Source organism: Triticum aestivum, chromosome 7B, assembly GCF_018294505.1.
Source record: "Triticum aestivum cultivar Chinese Spring chromosome 7B, IWGSC CS RefSeq v2.1, whole genome shotgun sequence".
NCBI classification, from domain to species: Eukaryota; Viridiplantae; Streptophyta; class Magnoliopsida; order Poales; family Poaceae; genus Triticum; species Triticum aestivum.
Window position 1 is genome coordinate 661,271,306 of NC_057813.1, and position 12,108 is coordinate 661,283,413.

General features: G+C 48.2%; 1 long non-coding RNA gene across 2 annotated transcripts; it reads left to right on the forward strand.

Annotated features, from left to right (window-relative positions):
* Positions 1-4,136: 4,136 nt before the first annotated feature.
* On the forward strand, positions 4,137-7,805 carry LOC123163095 (uncharacterized). 2 transcript variants are annotated; one of them, XR_006481714.1, is made up of 2 exons: positions 4,137-4,898; positions 7,500-7,805. It is a non-coding gene; the product is annotated as an uncharacterized lncRNA (long non-coding RNA). The 2 variants fall into 2 exon arrangements; XR_006481713.1 differs by having other exon boundaries at positions 4,137-4,856.
* Positions 7,806-12,108: the final 4,303 nt, after the last annotated feature.

The window sequence follows — 12,108 nt, forward strand, 5'->3', positions numbered from 1 at the left end:
CGCTCACAGGGCGGTGGACAGCCACCTCTTCAAACGAGATATACATGGTGGCACTCCGAAAGAAACCAACGGCGACGAGGCAGTGGAGGACAACTCCTCGGGAGGAAAAGCAAAACATGGGCGTCTCCGACGCCACTCCAAGCCCCGCCACATCAATACCGGTCCCGGAGATGATCCGGATAGTACCGAAGAGGAATACAGTCCTGATCAGCCGACCATCAAGCAGGCCGTACATGCCACGGTGGGATACTTGGAGAGGAACAACAATACACCCCCTCCGAAGACGAGGTAAGCCTCGACAATGACGAATTCGGCGTGCCTGAAGACCCAGTGGAACAAGTTCGCTTTAGGCGATGACTCATAGCCACTGCAAAGAGTCTGCAAAGGAAGCAAGAGCAGCTTAAGGCTGAACAGGATTTGCTAATAGAACGGTGGACCAAGATCCTGGCCGCCGAGAAGTACGGACTTGACCGCCCTAACAAAGGGCACACGCGGCACAACTGGCTACCCCAACCTAAGCAGGAAAATCAAAGGCACACAACCCGACGTCCGCACACCACTACGGTCCAAACCAGCAAGAAGGATACACGAAGAAGCAGCCTCAAGCCCCGGCGCAACGGTCATAAACGACAAATCAGGGAAGCTGGTATTAAGTTTAGCAAATCCCAGTCCGGTCAACGGACAAGGAACAGCTCAAGCCTATTCGGCCCAAGCCACAAACTCGATCAGCCGTGCGAAATTCACGGTACTCCCAAAAGAACCGCAAAACATACCAATAGAGAATGCCGGATCTCCAAAGTAAAGCAACCCGGGCGTGTGCCGGAAACATTGAGGGGAGGCGCTTAGTCAAAAGCCCCCCCAGCACAACAGTACGGCCGATCGCCCCCTACAATACAAACCACATCAATTCAATTGCATACCCCCAGACCTAACAGTCCAGGGGCTCCTCAAACAATAAAAGCCCGCCCAAGCGGGCGTACAAATAAACACCTTCTACAAGGTGCCAGGCACAAAAGCCAGGATCATTGGCCCGTCGCCCTAACGGTTGTTTTCAGATAACCAAATGAGGCCGCGCCATCGGCGCATTCCCCCTATACGGTATCACACGGTATGCTAACAAGATGAACCACGTTGGCTAGATTCCACGTGGTAAATCATCAGGCCAGCACCGGTATACACTCACGCCTGCATGCAGAGCCAAACCCCGCCCTCAGAAGAGGGGATCATACAGCTGCAAGAGTAGCAAGTCGCACATGCCTGTCAATATTTTGATATGACAGCCAACTATCCGGACACCAACCGAGGAGTCCGGCTGCTTCTCGAATAGCGGCTGGGGTCACCAGGGTCCGATCAGGAACCTTTGGACCAACCACAGGAGGACGTTCGGCGCCCTCCGCTCACTTACCTTCACAAACTAACTCTTATGCAGAACAGGTTTGGCGGCGTGAAGTCGGCCCGGACACACAAGGACAGGACCATGCAGGTAGACGACAGTTCGGATTCACTTCCGATCCATTCACAGCCCCCTCCAGTCCGTCCACCACAGGTTCCGCCAGAAAACCATCTCTTTTTCATAATCATAAATCGCATTCATATGCATGGACATATCATATTACTGCAATGCGTAGACTTAACTAAATATGCACCGGTCGTCGTTTATCATCGACGACTCTTTGCCATAAAAGTGGCAGCCACGATTCGCGTTACGCCTGGTTATGCCAGGGGCTCCACAGTACGACAATAAAGTCCGACCACCTTCTCGGTCGCTCGGCACCCCAAACTTATAGCACTATATGCATCAGCTCCGAATCATGTCTTGGGTCATTGGTTGGGTTTGCCTGGCTCCCATGTTTTGGTACCTTACGTTCCGTTTTGTCGGCTAAGGTAGCACTGGGAGAACTACTGCAATTGTGTCTCGGATCTGCCGGACGAGCACCTCAGTAGAGAAAGCCGAAAAGCGACTGTCGTGATGCGGTGAGAGCTGGCCAGCTGTTCGAGAGGTTGCAAAATCCTTAAAGATTCATTCCGCATAACGCCACTATAAAATGTAGATTGCGACGGATCGGTCTACCGATCAGGCGCCAATAGAGCCCCTAGTCCGGTCTTCCGGACACTAGGGGCTGCGCCGACCATATTCGTATTCCTATGGCTAAGTGAGAGTAGTAAAGCCCTATAGTCAGATTTCCTGGTTCGTGGTGAGAAACGCCTCCTTATAAAGACCCAACAATGGGATAAAGAGTGTTCATAAATACTCCGAACACCCCCGTACTTCTCTCGTGGGGGCTGAAGCCGACGACTGACCAACTCTCAGAATTTATATACAATAAATAGCCGCAAAGGAAGAACACATGTTCAAACCAAATAGGCAACATATAATAAAAGTGCCATTATCCCATATTACAAACGATGGCAAAAATGCCCTCAGGGAAATATAATGTCTTTGGTGCACTTGTCCGCCGCCAGGCGGGCACCCTTCATTACACCTTCATAATATAGTTTGGGCTTGCGATGCTCCTCACCCTCTGGTAGCCCCTCAGTTATCAGCTTTTCTGCGTCAAGCTTCCCCCAATGCATTTTTGCATGGGCAAGCGGCATTCGCGCACCTTCTATACAGACTGATCGTTTGATAATATCAAGACGAGGACAGGCGCCCACAATCCGCCTGACGAGTCCGAAGAAACTGCTGGGAATTGGCTCTGCACGCCACAGTCGGATGACCCAGTCCTTCATGGCTAGTTCGGCCGCCTGGAGCAGTTCGACCAGCTGCTTCAGCTGATCGATAAAAGGCACCGGATAGTTCGGCGCTAGATACTGCGACCAGAAGTTCCTCCCCACAGATTCCCTCTCCTCGGACCGGTAAAATTGGGCCGCATTTGATATGCTACGAGGCAGATCCGCAAACGCCCCTGCAAAATCAAGAATTCAGCTTGCCGCCTAGAGTTCTCCATATTATAACATCATAACGGCCATAGATACGACAGGCCTTACCAGCCGCAACTTTCCGGGCCTCCTGAAAGCCCCGTACAACACCTCGGGCTTCTTCCCGAGCATCTTCCGTGGCTTGGAGAGCTTGGGCAAGTTCGGATTCTTTGCCTACTAAACTTTGCTCCAAGCTCTCGCTTTTCGTCACAGCATCCTGAAGCTCCCGCTCAGCTATGACGACCCTGTCCTCGTGTTTTTCACGTAGAGCCTGTTCGACGGCAACCTTCTCTTGTGCATCAGCCGCAACTTTCTTCAGCGCCTCATATTCGGCACTCGCTCCTAGGGCGCATAACATAAATACTTTTCAAATAGGCACACTTATCGATTTGTGCCCAACGCAACACAATGTCCAAACATACCTTGCCTCTCCTCCAATTGCTTCTTCACACGGCCAAGTTCTTCTTCGGCCCGTCTCAGGCTCTCTTTCAGCTCGGACACTTCCGCATCATGAGCGGCCGTCCTCTCCACAGACGCCTGTTTTCAAAAACATGGGTATACATCATTAAGAAGTTCCCATTACAACTGAGGATTTGATCCCCTGCCCGGTTTTCTTTTTCCGGACAGTGCATCAGGGGCTACTCCTCATATCATACTAATTCTTTAAATGTTCCTTAAAAACCATACCTCAAAGGCCTTTATAAGGCCAAGACAGGACTCATTCAGCCCGTTTTCGGCAGCGTGAATCTTTCCAACCACCGCACCCATAAGCGCCCGATGTTCATCAACGACGGACGCGTTCCTTAACGCTGTCAATAGACCGCCTGACAGCTCGGCATATATTGAGGTGGCCGGCTGAGTAGGCAAACCTCCCTCCATGGAGGATGGCCGCTGGCCCGATCCAGGAGCCCACTACACCACAACACTTAATTAGGGGCAGTTATCTGCCGGGAGAAGTTGCTGAATAAGGGCAAACTATCTGCCGGGACATTCGTTACTACTGGTACATATACTTCAGGGCACGCAAACTGCCGGTAAAACTTGAGCCGCAGGGGCATTTACGCTGCCCGGTACGCCTTTCAGGCGCGTATTCTACCGGGACAACACAACCACGGCACATTTTCTGCCGGGCCCCTTTATTTGGCGCCAAACTGAAATAGTATCGGGCCTAGCGCGGGATACACCCAAAAGTCCGCCCCTTTGCTTCAAAAAAAAAAAAGAAAAAACCTCTCTTCCCCAAATCCCTCTGTATCGACCCAGCCACTCCCGTCCCTTCCTAACCCTACTTCCCCAAATCACAGACCCGCCGCCGCCGCCGCCCCCCACTCCACCGCCGCCCCTTCCTAACCCTACTTCTGGCCGGCCCGTTCTCCCGTTCCCTGTGCGCCGCCGCCCTACCTCTCTTCCTCCGCTGAGCTGCCATTTCCATGGAAGCGGCCCGGCCTGGTCATTGCTGGATCTGGCGGTCTGGCCGCACCGGTGGTCGATGCTGCCGGATCTGGCCCGGACCTCATCAACGCCGCCCCGGTTGTTCACCTCCCCATCACCACTTCCTCCATCGTCATCTTGTCCGCCTCGCCCAGATCCGCTGATAGGGTGAGACCGGGAGAGTAGCCGCCTGTCTCCTGAGGAGTTCGTCCCCGACGGCCTCTCCAAGGACTCCCTCCTCCTCACTCCCAACGCCACTGCCTTCGGAACACGCTGCTCTTCTTCGTGGCATTGAGTTCAAGCAGGGTCAACCGCGAGCTGTATCGTCATCGAGCGTTCCTCTTCTTCGTCGGGCCTGCACCTTCTCGGGGTGCAGCCGTGCAGCACCTGCTGCTGTGGAAGATAGATGGCCCGGTGCTGGTAGAGCTGCTCCACGTCGGCCCTGTCGAGCTCAACCACTAATTGTTCAACCACGCGCTGCACCACCACTTCCTCTACACTCGCTACCAGTGAGCACCACAACGCCTCTATCATCATCGAGCTCATCACCTGTATGTATGGATCAAGATGCTATCACTTGTTTGTTTCCCTGTATGTCTTTTCTCTCCTTAACAAGGACACTCACGGTCACAATGCACCAACTAAATCTCTTGTAGCAAATAACCATTATTGTAAAAGAATTCTCAAGTGATTTTCTTTTATAATCTTCTCTAGTATTCTGATAGCCTAGTGGAACTTTTACCTTTAAGGCTCCGCTTGGATTATTGTTTGGCCTCTGAATACCCCCGTAAAAACGATACGGACCTCTAGGCGTCGTTTTTTCTCCAGGCGGAAGTTACGCTGTGGCCGGTATAATACACGTGTATTCTAAATCCGGATGTAAAATCTTACACTGATTCCAAACGGGCCCTAATTAACCAATATACACCACAGCACACATGGTTTATGCCTTGAGCATTAGTTCAGTTATGCGTACATTTTGTGAAGGTTTGTCGCTCCAACTTGTGAAGCCATATAGTTGAGTTTGTACCTATCAGCTGTAATAGCAAAAGTATATGGTCCTATTTCAGGTGTAAGAGTCATTTCCTATTTCAGGTCTAAGAGTCAGTTTAGAAAACAAAACAAGTAAAGGCTCAGGTATACGAGGTCATACGGAAGATTCTTAAAATGTAGGCCATGTTTCGTATAAAAAAAGAAGGGCATGTTACTGGCTTTCGCTTTCATTTCTGATCCATCTGTCAAAGATAAATATTGCGAGCAAGATCACCGCCCAAATATGAACAGTTTAGAATCTTCAAACTTATGCAAAGTTCTTCTCCATAACAAAATCTTGAGAATTGGAAATTTTCATCAGTTGTTTCGATTATGTTTTCTTATTTCCCATGCCTTAATATTTCTATTGGTTGATTACATTCCTCCAGCTAGAACTTATTTTTAAGCTCAGAACCATACAGAAGTGGTAGCACTGAATGTAGGGCCTGTTTGGATACAGTGGCTATGCAAGCAGTGACAGTGGATTGGGTTGTTAATTCTTCGGGTTTAGGATTTATTCTGACTCTATTAGGATTTCAGTTATATTTGTTCCAATGTGGGTTAAAACTCCTTACTATTTCAGTAAAGTTCATGCCCTTGGTTTTCCCCATTGACCTTTGTTGCTCTGAATTTGGCCACCTGGGTAGTGTAGCAGTACTTGTTACATGCAGAGTGTTAGAAATCAGCACTAATTCCGAATTTTTTCCATTATTGCTGCTTAGCACTCACATTTCTTCGCTGAAGGATAGAATATGGAATAGTAGAAGCTTTGGGAAAGGGCTGGAGCTCTAGGGCTTATGGTGGTTCTGCCAAATTGTTACAAACAATCTTGTCCCAGAATTTAAGCATAATTAAATCTAGGCTCTTCTCAAAAGCCTCTCACTATTGATATATATTGACATTGTAGTTAACCTGTATCCTGCTTCGAGTAGTACACCTTATATTGTTAGTATATATAATCACTCAATGGTTTTGAATTAAGTTATGCATTTTTTCTATTACACTCTAGCCGAATCTGATAAAAGAGAACGCTACAACAGCCATATCGAATAACTCTGACAAGGTGTAATGTAAGTTCCTTCTTGGAAGATGTTCTTTTGAGATTGATGTCTGGCAGGCATTATCTGTCTCTACATGTTGCAGACTCCAATGTATATCTTGAGAAAGAAATTTGCTTGAGTAACAAAGAAGTTTCCCATATGATGTTTATGGATTACTTCTAGCAAGGAATCAGAGCTTGGAACCACATGCTTATTCATTGTTATTGTTGGCCTAAAGCTTAATATATAACTGCTACTCTGCTTCTGCACTTTTGAAAGCTTAGATTTGTTAATATGATTCAGTTTCTTAAACTAAAGCCGATTGTGGACATCTTTAGTGTCTTTGCCTTATTAGGAGTGTCATTTGATGATAACGTACTTGCATTCAAGTTTTTTCGATGGTAGCACCTTCGTAATATTGCGAAGTTTTATATTATTATTCTTAAGATATTTGCAAGCCTGTCAAACTGTTTTCTCAAAATTCCTGCCATCTTGCAGTGACAATCCTCAAGCTGATAAGGATTCAAATTAGTTTTCCTTTTTTTGCTGGCTAGTACAGTAACTTTGTGCATGTAACATGATTATACCACTTTCTGCTGTACAAGATAAGTACACGTAATATTTACTGTTAATATTTGTACTTTGCACACTATTTGGATGAGAAGTAAGATAAACTTGCTACTATCCGTATGATAAAAATGGACATGTTCTCTACTAAAGTAGAGATTACTCTAGAGATGTTACTAGTTGCTCTAGGTTTCAGAACATATTCAGCTGTTGTATGTGGCCATGCGGCTGCTGTATATACATATTCCTGTTAATATTTGTACAGACTTTGCACACTGTTGATGAGAAGATAAGCTTGTTACTTGTTAACAGGAATATAAGCTTGTTACTTGTTAAGATAATAAAAATGGACTTGTTCTCTACAATAGTAGAGATGTACAGATTACTCTAGAGATGTTACTGGTTGCTCTATATTTCAGAATGCTATGCAGCTGTTGCATGTGATTGTTGTAACTCTTCTTCCTTAAGTGTTGAATACAATTGTTGTATGTAACATCTTCCGATTTGTTGCAGGTTTCCCAAAGGTACAAGTTCACTAAGGTTTGGAAGATCTTCAAGCTGCTGGAGATTTGGAAGATCTACAACTAAGATGGAGTGATAATGTTGTATGTCTTGTTTGTTGAACCTAGAGATTTGCTCTGCCCATTTTGGTGCTTGTTAAGCTCATTTTGGTTTTGTGGCACACATTTAGAAACATATGTACATCTCCTCTTGTGGCGGTGCTTTATTCTGGTTGTGGCAAACATATATGTACTCCTTTTGTGAACAACCTCCTTATATATGGTCGTTTTGTTTATGGAATGAAGTTTAAGATTTCAATGAAGCCTGTATGTTACTTTGATTGAATTACATGTATAAATTGTGTGATATGTCCTGGTTGTCTAGACATATATAGTGGATGGATATTACATAATACGAATGCCTAGAAAATTTTGCTAGTGAAATCAACTTGGTGGCGTAATATCTGCCGGGTAAATGTGCTTGTGCAGGCAGTTGAACTGCCGGCAATTGTAGTTTCCCTTGCCCCGACCAATCTGCCGGGAGAAAATAGACTGTTGACAAATGCATGGGCCAGGGCAGAGGAACTGTCAGGAGAAGTTTATCTGCCGGGACAAGTAATCCCCAGCAGCCATTCTCGTGGCGGTTCTATCTGCCGGGAGAACCACTGTCTCGGCAGTTTATTTTCCCTTTAAAGAGCCTTTTCCCGGCAGTTTATTTGTCCTTACATCAGTGTTGTGTAGTGAGCCTTAGGGGCCTCCAAAACTTTATCCGGCCCCGAGTCTCTTTGAGACGACACCTCGGTGTCGCGCCCGGACTTCAGAAAAGGAATCCCCGGAGGCGTCTCGCTCGCCACAGCATCCGAGCTCAACGAATCCTCCGATGAGGATTGTCCGGCAGGAGACCTTGCCGGGCTGTGTGAGATGTGGCGACAATTAAAACTACAATACCCGGACAACCCCGGATACATAGGCGTATTCGGATTTTGGTTACTTACAATTTTCCCAGGGGCTGGGCCTCGGGATCCCACTCCGGGCTGTTATCGGCAGCCGAGGTGGATGCCTCTGGAGGGGAACCTCGCCTTCTCTTGGGCGACTCGGCCTCCAGGGACGGGGAAGTTGCACGCTTCTTCCCGCCGGCAGAGGAGGCTCGTCCTCCTCTGCCTCCTCCTCTTCGTCTTCGGAAGAAGGAGCGTCGCTAGAGCCTTCGGACCGGGTGTCCGGAGCCTCGTGACAACGGAAGCCACTCCGGGTCTTCTTGACCTGCTTGGGGGCCTCCTTCTTGGGCGCCTTGTAAGGTGCAGGGACCAGCATCTTCGTCAGAAGAGGTCCGACCGGTTCTTCCGGCAGTGGGGCCGAACATTGTATCCGCTCCACTCTCTTTATCCATCCCTAAAGACATGACGAAGCACGATTAAAACGCCCCCCTCATGATATGCCGGCTAAAGCCTGAACGGAGGGGGCGTGGCTATAACTTACCGGGCTTGCAGAATGGGATAATTGATACCCCCGGTCCTCAGAAGAGTCCGACCATGATTTGCTGGACTTAAAGAGCACCTTCCAGATATCCTCGTGGGAGGAATCATGGAGCTCCCGGAGGGTTTGGTGCTCGGATGGGTCGAATTCCCATAAAGTACAGGCTCGACGCTGGCAAGGGAGAACCAGGCGAACTAACATCACCTGGACCACATCAACAAGCTTGACGTCCTTGTCGACCATATTCCGAACATGCGTTAGGAGCAATGACAGCTCATCGGACGAGCACCAGTTCGGGCCCTTCTTGGGCCAGGACGCAAGCCGCAGTGGAGCTCCGGATCTGAACTCAGGAGCTCCTGCCCATTCTTCGCCGCGTGGTTCGGTGATATAAAACCACTGCTGCTGTCATTCCTTGACGGAGTCGTTAAAAGTGCCCTTCGGCCAAACGACCTTGGGCATCTTGCTCACCATGGCGCTGCCGCACTCGGCGTGTTCGCCACTCACCACCTTGGGCTTCACATTGAAAATCTTCAACCACAGGCCGAAGTGAGGCGGAATCCGGAGGAAGGCCTCGCATGCGACGATGAACGTCGAGATATTGAGAAAGGAGTTGGGGGAAAGATCATGAAAATCAACCCCATAGTAATACATGACTCCACGTACAAATGGGTGGAGGGGAAACCCGAGCGCGCGGACAAAATGGGGAAGGAACACGACTCTCTCGTGGGGCTCCGGAGTAGGGACAACCTGTCCCGCCGGTGGGAGCCGGTGGCCAATCTCCTTGACCAGATACCCGGCTTCCCGGAGCTTCTTGATGTCCTTCTCCCAGACGGTAGAGGCCATCCATTTGCCTCCTGCTCCGGATCCGGACATCTTTGGAAACCCTCTCTTCGATGGAAAAGAAAGGCGCTTGGGCGTTAGGGCTCGAGCAGAGGGAAGTGAGTTTGCGGAAGGAGAAGGCGTGGGTAAAAGAGGAAGATGCCCTATCTCTTTATAAGAGAAGGTAAGAGCTTTTTGCGCCTCCCCACTTGCCTGGTGGAACCCGCTCGCCTCCCGCTCGCCGCGATTAGCGGTACGGTTGGATTACCCATACCCGTATTGATGAAATCCCGTGAGAAGGGGACACGATTTTCGCTTCGACAAGACGTGCTCAGGTAACCGCCTCGCAGTATACGCTATGGCTGGTTGTGGGAAAAACGGTTCGAATAATAACCCGACCGTAATGACATATCCCGTTGTCTAAAAAGTTGTCAGCTAAAGTATCATTCTCTCGACGGTGGTATGTGAAGATCATTTTGCGGATCCGGACACGGTCTACGTGTTCGATGATAATCTTGGAGTATTCGGAGGAGGAACCCACCTTGCACATTGGTTAGTACAATTGTTGTCACCCCCTTGATCAAACTCTGGAAGTAGAAGAATTTCTTTTCGAAGAAGGGTGAGGGAGTCCTGGATAAGGGGGTATCCGGACAGCCGGACTATATACATCGTCCGGACTATAGAAGCGTCAAGATACAAGACTCAAGACTTCGGCTCGTGTCCGGATGGGACTCTCCTTTGCGTGGAAGACAAGCTTGGCGATCCCGATATTATGTTTCCTTCCTTGTAAACCGACTCCATGTAAACCCTAGCTCTCCGGTGTCTATATAAACAGGAGAGCATGGTCCTTAGAAGGCCGATCACAATTACAATCATACCATCATAGGCTACCTCTTAGGGTTTAGCCTCTACGATCTCGTGGTAAATCTACTCTTGTATTCCACATATCTTCAATATTAATCAAGCAGGAAGTAGGGTTTTACCTCCATCGAGAGGGCCCGAACTTGGGTAAACATTGTGTCCCTTGCTTCCTGTTACCATCAGCCTAAGACGCACAGATCGGGACCCCCTACCCAAGATCCGCCGGTTTTGACACCGACACAGACCACACAAGATGGGCACATGCAACACAGCAAGGTAATGAAAAATTGAACAACAAAAAGAGCATTGCATTTCTTTTTGCGGGAATAGCATGTGAGGAAAAGAAGATTTGTATCAGTGATGGTGCAAAAAAATCAAACAGAAAACGCGAACAAAAGTGGTTGTGTGCAAATGAGTGATATTTTGTCTTCGGGGTTTGCAAGTTGCTAAAAGCATGTGTGCAACACTAAATGGTTGATCGCATTTGCATAGTGAGCTCGAGACTAGAATATAAAAAGTTTTGATGCTAGAACACACTGGTTTGCCATGTGTTGGTAGTAGTATTTGCCATGTATGCAGCACTCCAGCTGCCATGCACATAGAATCCAAGTTTTCGTACTGAAAAATGAGCTGGTTGCCATGCATTGGCAACAGTAGTTGCCATGTTTGTTGGACAGTAGCTTTCATGACTGGACAACTACATTTGCCATGCATGTCCACATGCAGACTAACGGCTTGCTGTTTGAATGATGTCATGCCAAATCACTTGAAGTTGATGTACTCCGTTATGATAAACATGTCATTCAAGCAAAAATCTTACGCTTGTACCTGTTTTTCTATTACAGGGCCTACAACTAAAGTGAATAGCGGCGCAGGGACATCTACTGCGGGGAGCTCTAAGCGCATGGAAGACGCGTTCCATCAGCCAGCCACCAATCATGCCGCAAACAATACCGAGTTAGAGTCGGAAATGGCAATCATTCCTGCAATGCCGACAAGCACCCCTTTGAACACAAGCACTGGCAACACTCAAGTAGATCAAACTGCCGCCGATACTGAAGTGAATAATGAAACTGATGACGAAGCACAAGGGGATGAAGATGTTGGGCAATCAGAGATCATGGTACCTCAGCCACCGTACGTTGGGCAGAGATTTGAATTGTTCGCAGAAGCAAAGTAATTCTACCAGATGTATGCAAAGTTCCATGGGTTTGCGGTCAACACCGAATACCATAGGAAGATTAAGGAAACAAACGAGTACAGCAGAGGTGAGATGAGGTGCCACAAGGCACGAAGGAACAAGAAGGGGAAAGGTGTTGCGCTTGTCATTCCGGAACGAAAGAGAGGAATCATTCTCAAGACGGAATGCCCTGTCTGGTGTAAGCTAAATGTAGATGGAGCACAGTGGGTGGTCACTGAATATTTTGACGAGCACAACCACCAACTCATAAAGAAGTTCGACCTGGTGA